This window comes from Misgurnus anguillicaudatus, chromosome 18 (genome assembly GCF_027580225.2).
Source record: "Misgurnus anguillicaudatus chromosome 18, ASM2758022v2, whole genome shotgun sequence".
NCBI lineage: Eukaryota > Metazoa > Chordata > Actinopteri > Cypriniformes > Cobitidae > Misgurnus > Misgurnus anguillicaudatus.
This window is the reverse complement of record NC_073354.2, coordinates 37,631,187-37,646,652: the sequence shown is the minus strand read 5'-3', so window position 1 is coordinate 37,646,652 and position 15,466 is coordinate 37,631,187. Positions and strand designations below refer to the sequence as shown.

General features: G+C 35.4%; 2 long non-coding RNA genes across 3 annotated transcripts; one reads left to right on the top strand and one right to left on the bottom strand.

The window, feature by feature from the left end:
* Positions 1-1,094: 1,094 nt before the first annotated feature.
* LOC129450249 (uncharacterized) lies at positions 1,095-2,243 on the top strand. 2 transcript variants are annotated; one of them, XR_012358474.1, is made up of 4 exons: positions 1,095-1,334; positions 1,418-1,563; positions 1,652-1,709; positions 1,796-2,243. It is a non-coding gene; the product is annotated as an uncharacterized lncRNA (long non-coding RNA). The 2 variants fall into 2 exon arrangements; XR_012358473.1 differs by having other exon boundaries at positions 1,095-1,563; positions 1,796-2,242.
* A 239-nt stretch (positions 2,244-2,482) lies between these two features.
* On the bottom strand, positions 2,483-3,764 carry LOC141350363 (uncharacterized). The gene is made up of 4 exons (XR_012358472.1): positions 3,525-3,764; positions 3,296-3,441; positions 3,150-3,207; positions 2,483-3,063 (listed from the first exon to the last, which is right to left on the bottom strand). It is a non-coding gene; the product is annotated as an uncharacterized lncRNA (long non-coding RNA).
* Between the last annotated feature and the right edge of the window lie 11,702 nt (positions 3,765-15,466).

The window sequence follows — 15,466 nt, the reverse complement described above, 5'->3', positions numbered from 1 at the left end:
ATAGTTTTATTCTGTAAAGATAAAGACTTTAATATTAATATGAATCTGTTAATATTAAAAATGTATTTAACTTTGAACAAACCCTTGCCAGTAAATAACATAATTTTAAATCTACGGTAAATTACCGGCAACCCAGCTGCAATAACATTGTAATTTCGACGGAATTTTTTTACAGTGTACGAATAAATACAGTATTATGCTACATACACACCAAACGCGTTCTAGATTACTCGTGGGATTAAACTTTGTGTCATGTGAATTTCTTGCTTGAGTTTAATATTTTCAATTTGTGCGAAGGCACGTTTGAGGCGAATAGCGCATATTTTCACAGCAATCGCGCCAGCCAATTTGCGTCATTCACATTGCTCCGCGTGAGGACACGTCTGATCACGTCTTTGCATTGACTTTGGTAATATACTTGCGCAAATCATTGAACTCGCATTTGGTGTGTATGCCCCATTAGATGTTATTTTCAATGATTATACAGAATGCCTTTTGACTTTGAACTTCTTTTAACACGTCTTTGCTTCACTTAGGCCTACACCCATTAGGAAACAGGTTTTCCTCACAGAAGGTTTGTATTTTTTAAAAATTAGCTAATAAAAGGTATTAAATCAAAATTGTATGTCAATATAGTAGTTATATGGGACCACTATCTGTCAAAATTTGATTGATTTATGACCCCCTTTGACAGGGGGCGGGACTATCAATCAAAAGGTGTACAATCTGTCCAGTTTCTGGACTGTCGTATATCAAGGGCTTTAGACAGCGAGTATCCTGTGCGTGTTTTACGATGTGTCAATCAGCTCGTTGTTTTTCCTGTGTGTGTGTTTTATGTCAAGCCTATGCTGTCATGTTTATTGCTGTCAAAAAATAAAGTTTATAGTTTTAGACTGCGTAGTTTCACAAGCGGTCCTGTGCTGTCAGCGATCTCTCTCTCTCTCTCGCCCCCACTGCGCGTCTCGCCCCAGCGCGTCTCACAGCGGTGTGTGTTGTTGAATCTAAAGTTTTGCAACATCAAAAGTTTATTTAAACGCAATCACTAATCAAATATATATATATATATATATATATATATATATATATATATATATATATATATATATATATTAGATGTATCTGGTTAAACTTAAAGCCGATATTTTCTATCGAACTATTTTCTTTAGTTTCTGATCAGACACAATGTTTCTGATGCTGATATTATATCAGTGTGTTTGTGTGGGGGTCGTGTGATGTAATCTTTGAAAGTTTATGACCGAACCTTTATTGGGGAGCGACAAGAGATCTCCGGGATCAGTTTGGATGGAGCAGTGCTGGTATACTCAAACCTGGTGGTACGTATATGTGTTTTACTGGGGTCATTCCAACATATTGTGTGATTATTTAAAAACTAAAAATTCGATCTCTGGCCTTGCAGCGAAATTGTCTAAACTGGTGTTAACTATTCCTGGTAAATCGCTGAGAAGAGTGGAATGAAGAAAAAAAAGACTGATCAAACAGGCCGGTACCTTGGAACCTCCCGCTGCGTAGGACAAAGAGACGCCGAGTGACTCGTGCCGACCGGTGTGTATTTATTTAATCCTGTTACAGGTGTTTTAAACAAGATGTTTTATTTTAATATTTTCTAATATCAGATGTTATCTGTTAACAGTTTGGATATCGACGGCAAAGTTTGGATATCGTTGCAAGATCTAGAGCGGATCTCCACGGTACGCTTATACTGCATTAGAAAAAGTTTTAAACAAATATGGCTTATTTAGATATTTTTATAATAATATGTTTTATCTGTTTACAGTTTAGGATACAGACCACAACGCTTTGGACGTGTCTTTAAAAAAGAGAAAAATCAGAGACTTTATGGACTTGACTTCGAACACTTTAAACATTTTGTGACATATTGGATTTAAAACATTTCGGATACTGGATACCTGTGTTGATTTGTCCACAGAGCTGGTCGCTTTTTAAAATCACATGGGTAAGTGACTATTATAAATTGTTTTGCTGTTGTTTTAAACTTATGTTCTAAATACCTATTTGTTTTATTTTTCATCGTTTATATAATCCGTTTTTATACTCATTTGTAGAGTTTTTTCGCTGTTTTATATATTTTGTTTGTTTTTGATATCTTGTTTTTATATTTTTTGGTTTAGTTTTATTGTGTTTACATTGTTTGATTATTTGAAAATTTTGGGTTTTCACTGTGATTCTGAATATTGTGGTAGAAATGGCCCAAAAACGTAATTCGGACTCTGGTTGTAGTCAGGCGAATAAAATTATAAGGCGCAATGAATCCGCGTTTGATATAATTGATACCAATTGGGGATGCAAATACTAATAGAAACTGTCAGAGCCATGAATGGAAATCAAAGTAATGTAGACGGATTCGCAGATTGGAGCGGTGTCATGTTTATTGCTGTCAAAAATAAGTTTATTGTTTTAGACAGCAATAAACATGACACCGCTCCAATCTGCGAATCCGTCTACATTACTTTGATTTCCATTCATGGCTCTGACAGTTTCTATTAGTATTTGCATCCCCAATTGGTAATCAATTATATCAAACGCGGATTCATTGCGCCTTATAATTTTATTCGCCTGGTCACAACCAGAGTCGGAATAACGTTTTTGGGCCATTTCTACCACAATATTCAGAATCACAGTGAAAACCCAAAATATTCAAATAATCAAACAACGTAAACACAATAAAACTAAACCAAAAAATATAAAAACAAGATATCAAAAACAAACAAAATATATAAAACAGCGAAAAAACTCTACAAATGAGTATAAAAACGGATTATATAAACGATGAAAAATAAAACAAATAGGTATTTAGAACATAAGTTTAAAACAACAGCAAAACAATTTATAATAGTCACTTACCCATGTGATTTTAAAAAGCGACCAGCTCTGTGGACAAATCAACACAGGTATCCAGTATCCGAAATGTTTTAAATCCAATATGTCACAAAATGTTTAAAGTGTTCGAAGTCAAGTCCATAAAGTCTCTGATTTTTCTCTTTTTTAAAGACACGTCCAAAGCGTTGTGGTCTGTATCCTAAACTGTAAACAGATAAAACATATTATTATAAAAATATCTAAATAAGCCATATTTGTTTAAAACTTTTTCTAATGCAGTATAAGCGTACCGTGGAGATCCGCTCTAGATCTTGCAACGATATCCACACTTTGCCGTCGATATCCAAACTGTTAACAGATAACATCTGATATTAGAAAATATTAAAATAAAACATCTTGTTTAAAACACCTGTAACAGGATTAAATAAATACACACCGGTCGGCACGAGTCACTCGGCGTCTCTTTGTCCTACGCAGCGGGAGGTTCCAAGGTACCGGCCTGTTTGATCAGTCTTTTTTTTGTTCATTCCACTCTTCTCAGCGATTTACCAGGAATAGTTAACACCAGTTTAGACAATTTCGCTGCAAGGCCAGAGATCGAATTTTTAGTTTTTAAATAATCACACAATATGTTGGAATGACCCCAGTAAAACACATATACGTACCACCAGGTTTGAGTATACCAGCACTGCTCCATCCAAACTGATCCCGGAGATCTCTTGTCGCTCCCCAATAAAGGTTCGGTCATAAACTTTCAAAGATTACATCACACGACCCCCACACAAACACACTGATATAATATCAGCATCAGAAACATTGTGTCTGATCAGAAACTAAAGAAAATAGTTCGATAGAAAATATCGGCTTTAAGTTTAACCAGATACATCTAATATATATATATATATATATATATATATATATATATATATATATATATATATATATATATATTTGATTCTTGCACGACTTTAAAGAAACTTTTGATGTTGCAAAACTTTAGATTCAACAACACACATCGCTGTGAGACGCGCTGGGGCGAGACGCGCAGTGGGGGCGAGAGAGAGAGAGAGAAAGATCGCTGACAGCACTGGACCGCTTGTGAAACTACGCAGTCTAAAACTATAAACTTTATTTTTTGACAGCAATAAACATGACAGCATAGGCTTGACAAAACACACACACACAGGAAAAACAACGAGCTGATTGACACATCGTAAAACACGCACAGGATACTCGCTGTCTAAAGCCCTTGATATACGACAGTCCAGAAACTGGACAGATTGTACAGCTTTTGATTGATAGTCCCGCCCCCTGTCAAAGGGGGTCATAAATCAATCAAATTTTGACAGATAGTGGTCCCATATAACTACTTATGAGTACTGCACCTGCACCAGTACCACTAGCATCAACTTCCAGTTTAAAGGGTTTCTTAAAATCAGGAGCAGCCAAGACCGGAGCACTACACAACAGGTTCTTTAAAGCGGTAAAAGCAATCTGACACTCTGGAGTCCACAGAAATTTTACATCTTTCCGGAGGGTATCAGTAAGGGGCTTGACTACATCAGAAAAGTTCCTACAGAAACTTCTGTAGTATCCAGTCATACCAAGAAATCGCCTAAGCTCTCTCTTAGATTTGGGGCTTGGAAAACTAACGATAGCAGTTATCTTTTCCTGTAGTGGCCGAACTGTACCTTGGCCCACTTCCTTGCCTAAATACCTTACAGTGGCATGACCAAATTCACACTTAGCCAGATTCAGTGTAAGATTAGCTCCCCGGAACCTGCTAAACACTTCCTCCAGGGTTTTCAGATGACTTTCCCATGTCTCTGAGTAACACACAACGTCATCCAGGTATGCATCACAATTTTCCACACCAGATAACACAATACTCATTAAACGCTGAAATGTAGCAGCTGCATTTTTGAGACCAAAAGGTAAAACTTTATACTGTAAAAAGGCATCCGGTGTGGCAAAAGCAGAAATCTCTGAGGCACGTTCAGTTAACGGTACTTGCCAGTACCCTTTAAGCAAGTCTAACTTAGTTACATACCTAGACTTTCCAATATGATCAATGCAATCTTCCATACGTGGAAGAGGAAAAGAATCTGCTTTAGTCACCTGATTAACCTTGCGGTAATCAGTACAGAATCGTGATGAACCATCAGCCTTAGGAACCAGTAAACAAGGTGAACACCACGGGCTAGAGCTGGCTATGGCTAAACCATGCTCTACAAGATAGCAAGTTTCCTGCTTCATTATATCACGTTTAACAGGGTTAACTCTGTAAGCATTCTGTTTTATTGGGCGGTGCTCAGCAACATCAATATCATGGGTTATAACGTTAGTTACAGTAGGAACATCTGAGAACAGTGAGGGGAACTTCTCAATCAGTTGTGACAGTTCGGTTTGGCACGATGGGGGTAAATGAGAGAGTTTAGAGTCCAAGGTTTCAAGGGTTTCAGAATTTTGCAGGCATGCATGTGATACACTGACACTTCTAAATTAAGAGGATCTAGAACGACCTCTTCAGAGTAGACTACCTCAACAGGAGCAACTACAGTCGGAACATATAATGTTGGATCAGGATTTCAATAGCCTGTACGGGTAAAATATAGCTTCAAAATATTAATATGGCAAACACGACTCTTCCTATGTCTCTCAGGCGTATGGACCACATAGTCTGTATCACTCAACTTCTTCTCCACTTCATAAGGGCCTTCAAATTTTGCCTGTAGGGAGGAGCCAGGCACGGGTAACAACACAAGGACCTTATCTCCCACCTCCAATGAGCGTTTAACAGCTTTACAGTCAAACCTATCTTTCATGCGGGTTTGGATAAAGACAACAACTGTTGTGCAAGTTCTCTGCAAGTGCAATCGTTCTCTGAATGAGCTTACATAATCTAATACATTAGGGGGAGACTTCGATGAGGAAGTTTTTGACAGCAAATGTTCCTGCAACAATTTCAATGGACCACGTAATGTGTGTCCAAACACTAACTCGGCTGGTGTAAATCCAAGTGATTCTTGTACAGTATTACGTATAGCAAACAACAAGAGTGGTAACTCTTCATCCCATTCTTTCTGATCTTGCAAACAGAAAGTGCGGAGCATAGACTTTAAAGTCTGGTGAAACCTTTCAATGACTCCTTGTGACTGGGGATGATACGCACTAGACATAGCCTGAGTTACATTTAACTCCTTCATTACCTTTCTAAATAATCGGGACGTAAAGTTTGTTCCCTGATCTGATTTAATGACTTTGGGTAACCCGAATGTACTACAGAATATAACCAGCGCCTTCACCACATTGGGAGTCTTTAATGATCTCAAAGGCACGGCCTCCGGAAATCTAGTTGAAGAACACATCATAGTTAGCAAGTACATATGACCAGACTTAGTCTTAGGTAGGGGACCTACACAATCCACTACCAGCTTTTCAAACGGTTCGTTCATCACTGGTACTGGCTTTAATGGGGCTGGTGATACCACTTGGTTTGGTTTGCCTGCGATTTGACAAAGGTGACAAGAACGACAATACTGTGATACGGTAGATTTCATACCTGGCCAAAAGAAATGCTTCAAAAGGTTGTGGTAGGTTTTTCTAATCCCTAAATGACCTGCGAGTTCATGGTCATGGGCTAACTTTAGTACATACCCACGGTAAGACTGTGGGAGGACTACCTGAAATACTGTACTCCAGTCATTTTGAACCTTTTCAGGGCTCCACTTTCTCATGAGAACACCATCTTCTAAAAAATAAGCCACTGTATGGTTAGATAATTCAGATTTATCAATTACAGAAGAAATGCTTATCTTCAGTGTTTCGTCAGTATTTTGAGCAACCATTAACTGAGCTCTGTCAAAAGGAAAATTAAAATCTGGTCCGATGATCACCTTCTGCACACTCTCATTCTGAACATCAGACTTAACTTCAGAATTGACATTAGCATTAGCATTGACATCAACACACATAAAAGAATCATCAATAGCCATTTCACGGGACTGTGCCCAAGTGACTACACATGCCTGAAATACATCAGGAAATTCTTCCAATAACACATCATCCTTCCCAGATTCAACGGGTACATCAGTGACTTCAGGTAACCTGTTAACCTTACTCCCTGCTAAGTCATTACCAAGGATAAGGGAGATACCTTTCAATGGTAGTTGGGGTTGTACGGCTATCTTAACCATACCGGTCACAAGATCAGAACGCAGGTAAACCGTGTGTAAAGGAACTCTCAAAACACCCAATTCAATTCCTTGAACCAACACATCCGATCCACAACTAGATTCTGAGGAAAATGGGAGGGTGCTTGCCAGAATAAACGATTGAGCAGCACCAGTATCTCTCAGGATACGTACAGGTTTAAGCTCTGTGTCACAGTCAGAAAAAGCGACCGCACCACTACATACAAACGGTTCGAACGTGGGATCCACAGATGCTACAGCCTCAGGAGTGTGTGCGCGTACAAAAACTACTTTCCTAGCAGTACTTTGGGCTTTACGCTGGTTCTTGCGATACAGCGCGGGGCAATTATTAATTAAATGCCCTCTCTCATGACAATAGAAACATTCTCTAGCAGCTAGAGAATTATCACCCGCTTGCTCCTCTTTTCGAGCGACTACTACTTGTTTAGAATTTTGCTCTACAGGAGTACGACGCGAAAGACGTGGTGGGGAAAACACCACTTTGTGAGTGAGCACAAACTCATCTGCAAAAATGGCAGCTTCAGACAAAGACGCAACCTTTTGTTCGTTTAAATAAACTACCACTTTTTCAGGAAGGCAACTTTTAAACTCTTCCAACAACAATAACTCCTTCAAATCCTCAAACTTTGTAACTTTGCTAGCAATACACCACTTCTCAAACAGAACTGTCTTTTCATGAGCAAATTCCACAAATGTCTGGCTGGGTATTTTCACGTATTTACGAAACTTTTGGCGATAAGCCTCCGGAACTAACTCATATGCGCGTAACACGGCGGCCTTAACGACGTCATAATCCAAACTTTGTTCTAGCGTCAATGCAGAGCATATCTCTTGTGCTTTACCCACTAATTTGCATTGTAAAAGTAACGGCCAAATATTCTTAGGCCACTTTAGTGTAGCCGCGATTCGTTCAAAGACAGTGAAGTATGTATCGACTTCGCTCTCTTTGAATGACGGCACTAACAAAATCTGCTTACTAATGTCAAATTCAGGTTGACTTACCGATAATCGGTGAGGAGACGACGTCGCTGCCGGCACTAAAACAGGGATGTGATCCCCTGGTGTGTTTGCAGCACTCTGAGCTTGCAATAACTGCAATTCCAACTCCTTAATCTGGATATCACGGTGTGACTCGAGCTCCAGTGCATACACATGCAACAGCTGACTGTGATAGCTTTGTTGGCTAAGCTCCACCTCCAAATCTTTCAGTCGGATGGCCAACAATTGCTCCTGCGGCTGGGTTGGACAAACGGGCTCTACCGCGTCTTCAGGTTTGAGCTCTGCTTCTCCAGTCTCTGAACTTTTAGGAAGCTCGAGATCTGCGTCATCACTCGACACCGCACTCTCTTCTGGCAATACCTTTTGTTTCACAAGCTCCGTGTAAAACACCTTTTTGACATCCCTCTTTAGTGCGCCACGAGGAACAGCGATATCAAAGAAATTTGCGATCAATAATAAATCATCTTTGCGGCACGTGTCAAATTGCTCTTGTGTGGGTTCGATTGCAAATCTGTCCAATTCAAATTTTCTTGTGGTAATACACTACCTCCAATATAAAAAGAAGAAAATCCCAGGCAAACATTTATAGACCCTATACGACCCTGACAACTACAAAGGACGAGCCTTTTTTAGGACGAGTCCCCACTTCTATGTTACGCCCGGTCTAGGGGTAAAAGGCGATGCATAGTAAAATAGTGAAATAACAGCCAAAACTCTCGGAATAAATAAATGTCTTTTAATAGAAAACTCAGTATATGAGAAAAATAAAGGGAATGTCTTCAGGAGTTGACATTTGCCAAAAGAACAAATAATTAAAAATAACTAAACAATAAAGTTCTTTAAACTGACTTACCTAGGATTAAATACCCAAACAAAAATACAGTCGGCTTCCCTAACTCCTTAACAAAAAAAACAGTGTTTAAACGAGAGTAAAGAATTGGTGGCGTCAAACTCCCTACTTCCCAATTATTTACAATATATACATTAAATGAGCTAACAACTCAGAAGGGCTAGGCAACTCTCAGTGTCAATAATCAGGCAGGGGTCTAATCACAGGGTCAATGAATCAAAGTCTTTCGAGAACAACAATATGGTAACCAAACACACACAACAGCGATGAGCAACCCAGCTTGCTCCCGTGGACGTGAACCGGAAGTCCTTTTAAGGTCGGCAGACGGCAGGATGTCCAATCGAAAAGCCAGAGCAATCAGGTTTCTCCTGGACAGAACAGAGACAACACAAAGCGTTTCCTACAAAAAGAAATCAAGAACTACAACAAGGTTGTAACAGTTGTTTTTCTGTAATGATAATCAGAATTTAAGGTGTAAAACGGCATTAAATAATATAATAAATTCGATTACTTAAAAAATGTCCTAAGATCAGCAGTATTTTTTATTTCTGAATCTAACTGATTAAATTCAATTAAATTTCTCTTAAGAAATACAAAACCTCTGAATTCATTGATAGTTTGCTTTTGACTGTCACAGTAAATCTGAACCCTCACTAAATGTTGTTCATCCACTTGAGGAGGTCGAAACGAATATTACATCTGCCATTAAATTCACTTTTTATATCAGGTCTGCAGCTTCTGATAGCTGTTTGTAAATTTTGCGACTGAATGTCCTAATGAATTCAAGACCTTTACTTCTGTGATTTTCTTCAGCTTCCTACAGAGTCCTTTAGATATGCATATTTAATATTTAATGTATTTTAAATATTTTATACAATGATATTTTAGTTTTAATTGCTTGATGCACTAAACATTGATTTATATAATAAATCCACTCGAGCTGAAGATTAAAGTCATGAGATGAGGAAGTTAAGATCTTCAGTGTTCAATCTGCTGTGAGCAAAACAGTCTTCAACACACATTAAACTGTTAGGATGAAAAAAACCATGAAGAAAAAAACAGAAACTTGATCTAATGCAGCAAATGACTGTGTGTACAGTATAAAAGTATATCAACTAAACTTACTGTATGATAGCATTAAAACAATTCAATCTATTTGGTTGATCAAATCCAGAATAGTAGATTGTAAAAATATTTTGTTCTCAATATGTTCATCATGAAGTGAGAAGGTAAAGTTGTGTTTACATTTTTGTAAACATATTTCGAAATATATTTCAGTAAATATATTTTTGATTATTATGAAACATATTTAACTTCTTTAACCCTAGGACCCTGTCCCGAGTCCAAAATTACTTATTATGACTTAATATAAAATATTCTTTTAATCTTTAACCCTTACGAAACAAAAATATATTGCAGTATATTGGAAAATATCATGTAATATATTAGGCATCATATTCCCATATATGGGATTTAATATTTATATTTTCCAATATATTGAAATATATGCATGAAACATACATGTATATATGATACAAAATATATTGCAATCAAGAATAAAAAGGGCACTATATTTTTTACATGTAATAGTTTGTCTTTATATGCTTTGATGTATTGCAATATATGCATAAACCATACATGTATATATGAGACAAAATATATTGCAATCAAGAACAGAAAGGGCACTGTATTTTTTTACATGTAATAGTTTGTCTTTATATGCTTTGATATATTGCAATATATGCATGAAACATACATTTATATATGATACAAAATATATTGCAATCAAGAACAAAAAGGGCACTATATTTTTTTACATGTAATAGATTGTCTTTATATGGTTTGATATATTGCAATATGCATATACCATATATATATATATATATATATATATATATATATATATATATATATATATATATATATATATATATATATATATATATATATATTAGGGCTGTCAAAATTAACGCGTTAATAACGCGTTAACGCAAATTCATTTTAACGCCACTAATTTTATTAACGGAGATTAACGCAAAGCGCAATTTCTGTTTGACCCTTGGTCCAGCCCATAGTTGAATGAACAGAGACGCAGACAAATGTGACTCTCTCTTAATGAGTAAAAGGTTTTCATAGAAATAAGAACATTAAGCAAATCGTCTACCAAATCCAATGCTCTAAATGCTCGTTGGACATCTGATATGATCTTTATTTATACGTCTGAGAGGTGTAACGTTACCGTCCTCCTAATGCTTAATCTAATACAAAAATGCGTCTCAATTCATTTTGGTTTCGCTTTTATGCATGACTTAGAAAATAGACTGCAGGACTTGCTTGATGTTAAAATAGTCATTAAGAGAGATAAAGTTCGGTACCTGATTAATGTTAAAGAGTTATTAAGAGCGACAAGACTCAAAAGCGATCCCCTCACGCTGACTGACCGACATCTGAAGCGCGTGCACACAGACGCGCGAGTGCGCGACCCGGATATATAGACATCTTCACAAAATTACAGTTTTACAAATATCTGTTTTGATAAGAATTCACGCAGGTAGGCTCTATAATCTGTTATGTTTTAAGTAAATGTTTGGTTAACTGTTGGGTAAAAATATCTGATGTGTAACATTATTAGATCACTTAGATTTTAAGCAGTCTGTCACAATGTCAATCAAACAAAAGGAAAAAAAGTTGAACATACATTGATGATGTTTTTGCTTTGTGTGTGCTAAATCTATTAGTTTTACCAGTGATTTTAAGGTATTGATGTGGTAATATAATGTATGGATGTGGAAATGTTTGTGGTAATTTGACTCTTTCAACTTCAAACACGTGTAGTTCTGTCATATTTTGTTATATTTCAACAAATCATGCATTGTTCTATGTTTTAATAGAGAATTTCAAAATATGAACAACTATTTTTTTATTTATTTGCTAATTCCGACTCAACTTGCCAGCACAGGTCACAAATGATGCAGCAGCAAACAAAAATGGAGAAAGAAAAATCTTCTGAAAGGAAAATTCATATACAAAACAATGGCTGGTGATTCTGTTAAAATGTAAACAGGCTGTTGTTAACATACATTTGCATAAAGCATCTATATATGTATATATGATTAGAATATTAAAAACCTGAAAAGTGTTAAATTAGGGTAAATTTAGAATGGATAAAAATGTGCGATTAATTTGCGATTAATCACAGTTAACTCATGAAATCATGCGATTAATCTAGATTAATTTTTTTAATCTATTGACAGCCCTAATATATATATATATATATATATATATATATATATATATATATATATATATATATATATATATATATATAAATAAAATGCTCGAGTAGGAAGCTGAGATTCAGGCGCGAAGAGAGGACGGAAGCGTAACAGACACCAGCAACAAGGAGGCTGATAGATAGGTCCTGACCTATGATCTTGACCCACACTCCTAATCGGTAGGTGGCGGTAATGCCACTAAAAGTTGTTTGCCAACTACCAGTAAAACTCAAGAAGAAGAAGAAGAAGGCTGACGTCAGCAGGCTCCAAGGAAACTTCAAGTTTTAAAAGGTATATAGTTTTCAGAGCTGGTGCTTTTCAGTTTTTATTGCATCTCTGAGAGATTTTTGTGAACAAGAGGGGCAGCAGGAGGAGGGAGAGAGTAATTCTTTTTGTTCTGCTCCACAGATGCTGTTTTAAAACAGTTTCCTATAAGGTCAAGGAAGCTGATGTCAGAAAATCTATCAACAGTAGAATCTGCGAGCTAATGGCATTAAGACACTAGGTGAAGAGCAAAAGCATGGGTATGCAAGTGGTTTACATCAGTGAAGAACCAAGGTGGACTCCTAACCAGGATAATGGACTGTTCTTTTGGCAATTTTTTATTATTTTTTTGCTTTTTCACGTTTCCCAAAACTTCTTGAAAGTTTGTTTATTATTTATTTGTTCATTATTGTCTGTGCATTTTGTTTATTGATATTGTCTTTATTGATATTGTCTTTATATTGTATAATGGCACTGCTGAAATTTTTAAATGGACATTGGTAATTTAAGTTGCTTTCATTTATATTTTGTATATTTTTTGTTTAATGGCACTCGTTTAAAATGTAATTTATGTAAATGCAATGCAACACATTTATGTAATGTAATGTAAAGCCAATCACATTTCCTTTGACTGACCATATGTAAAACCTCTTGTGGTTTTAATAGGCCTATAGAGCTCTGTACCTCAAATTGGGTTTAGTATCTGTGCCTGATTAAAAGAAAATAAAGGTGGCTTTTGATAGATTACCCATCAGTCTGTGTTAATGTGGTGTAAATGTTTGTATATTGCAGGTTGCATATTTAAGTATTTATATATTTTAGATGTTTCATGTACATATACTGTATATATCCCAAATATATTCATACATTGTATGTGCATGTTCTCATATATGTACACATATTGTGCATACATTTACAATAAATATGTACATATATTTCCATCTAATTTTAAATATATGTAAAATGTATTCTACCATATAGTAAACATACATGTGACACTATATCTATACATATATTTTTAATACATGTTCCCATATATTTTCCATCTAATTTTACATATATGTAAAATGTATTCCACAAGATATCGAACACATATCTACATTTATATTTCCATATAGTTGTACATATATTTGAAATATATTCTACCATATAGTAAACATACATGTGACACTATATCTGTACATATATTTTTAATACATATTCCCATATATGCACATATATTTCCCATCTTATTTTACATATATTTAAAATGTATTCCACAATATATCGAACACATATCTACATATATTTCATGTATATTTCCATATAATGTTACATATATTTGAAATATATTCTACCATATAGTAAACATATATGTGAAACTATATCTCTACATATATTGTTAATACATTTTCGCATATAAATCGAAATACAATATTGCAGATATTTATAAATATAATATTGCATATATTTTTAAATATATAAACACATATATTATATCCATGTACAATATATTGAAAGTGGCAATAATTTGTATATTTTGCAATATACTGCAATATATTACACATATATAGAATATATGTACCATCAATATATTATTCCATGTATTGCCAATGTATAATATATTGGAAAATGGAAAGTAAAATAATATATTGCAATATATTACAATATATTTCAAGTAATATATTGGTAAATATATTTTCCTTTCGTAAGGGAATGGTCTGTTATGGACCCCAGTACCACATATATCATACTGTTTGGAAGCTTATAATCTCTACTTTCTGCAGATATAGATATGTTTTACTGTAAGAAAGTTATTTACACTTAATTTACACTATGACCCCGCCATAGTTTTTAATATAATTTAATATTTACATATTTCATATTTTTCAAATATGACAAACATGGGCAAGTCTTATATCAAATGAAAGCTCTCACTCTCAGGAAAAAGGCTCCATCGTTATTTTTGTTCTATTATCAACACATATCCAACAATCGTTGAATGAATAATGAGGTAAAAAATTTTCTTTTGTAAATTTACGTGAAACTTGAGCATGAACTGCCTCAGATAGCACAGATAGCCACAAATGCTAGACCATCTTTTCTCTTAGGTCCTACTCTAAACAATGAGTCCATTCACAGCATTTCTTTGGTTGTGTGCATGAATAATCCCTTGCTATTTATTGTATGTGCAAAACAAAAAATGTATATTTATATGAAAAAATTTATTTTCACACCCTTCAGTAAAATAAGAATAACTTTTGAATGCGACATGCTAAAGAGATCATTCTTTTTTGGGTGTTTACTGTCAACCAGAACTGTCTGCAGTCTGCTAGAGCACACAGAACCAGAGTTATACACTATCAAAGACAGTATTTACAACATAAAAAAGACAATTTGGGGTTTTATCATATGAAAAACAACATAAATAACAATATTTGTCACAAACAGCAGCTTTTTATGTAACTACAAATGGTTTTCTATAAAGATATTGCATTTATTTCACTGTATGTGGTTATGAGAGCACTTCAAATATTTTTAGGCAGAAATTGTATACAAAAAGGGTATTATTCCTCCCATCAGTTGGAGTAAAATAACTTTTGCATAGATTATGATAGAGAAAAAATTCACTTTCAAATAAAAACTTCAAAAAAATAAAAAACATCAAAAAGCGCCTATTTATTTTTGTGTTTATTAGAACACTGACAACACATACAACCATGTTTAGCACTTTCAACAGTGTTTTATGTAATTTCAAAGGGTTCCCTGTAAAATGATACCAAACTTTTGTATGTAAACCTCTGCATGTGGGTATGGGAAGCTTTTGAAATTTGGTAGGCCAAATGGGACAGCAGAGTTGTCCAAATGACAGCTCCAATCTTTCACATACTAGTGTGTTTCTGTCTGTCTGTCATCCCTGAATAAGATGACACAAACACTAATACCTGTCTCACGTTGGACACATAAAGCAGTGTGTGTGTTTAGTTTCCTTCATGCAGTCCTTCATTGGGTTGTGTGTGTGTGTG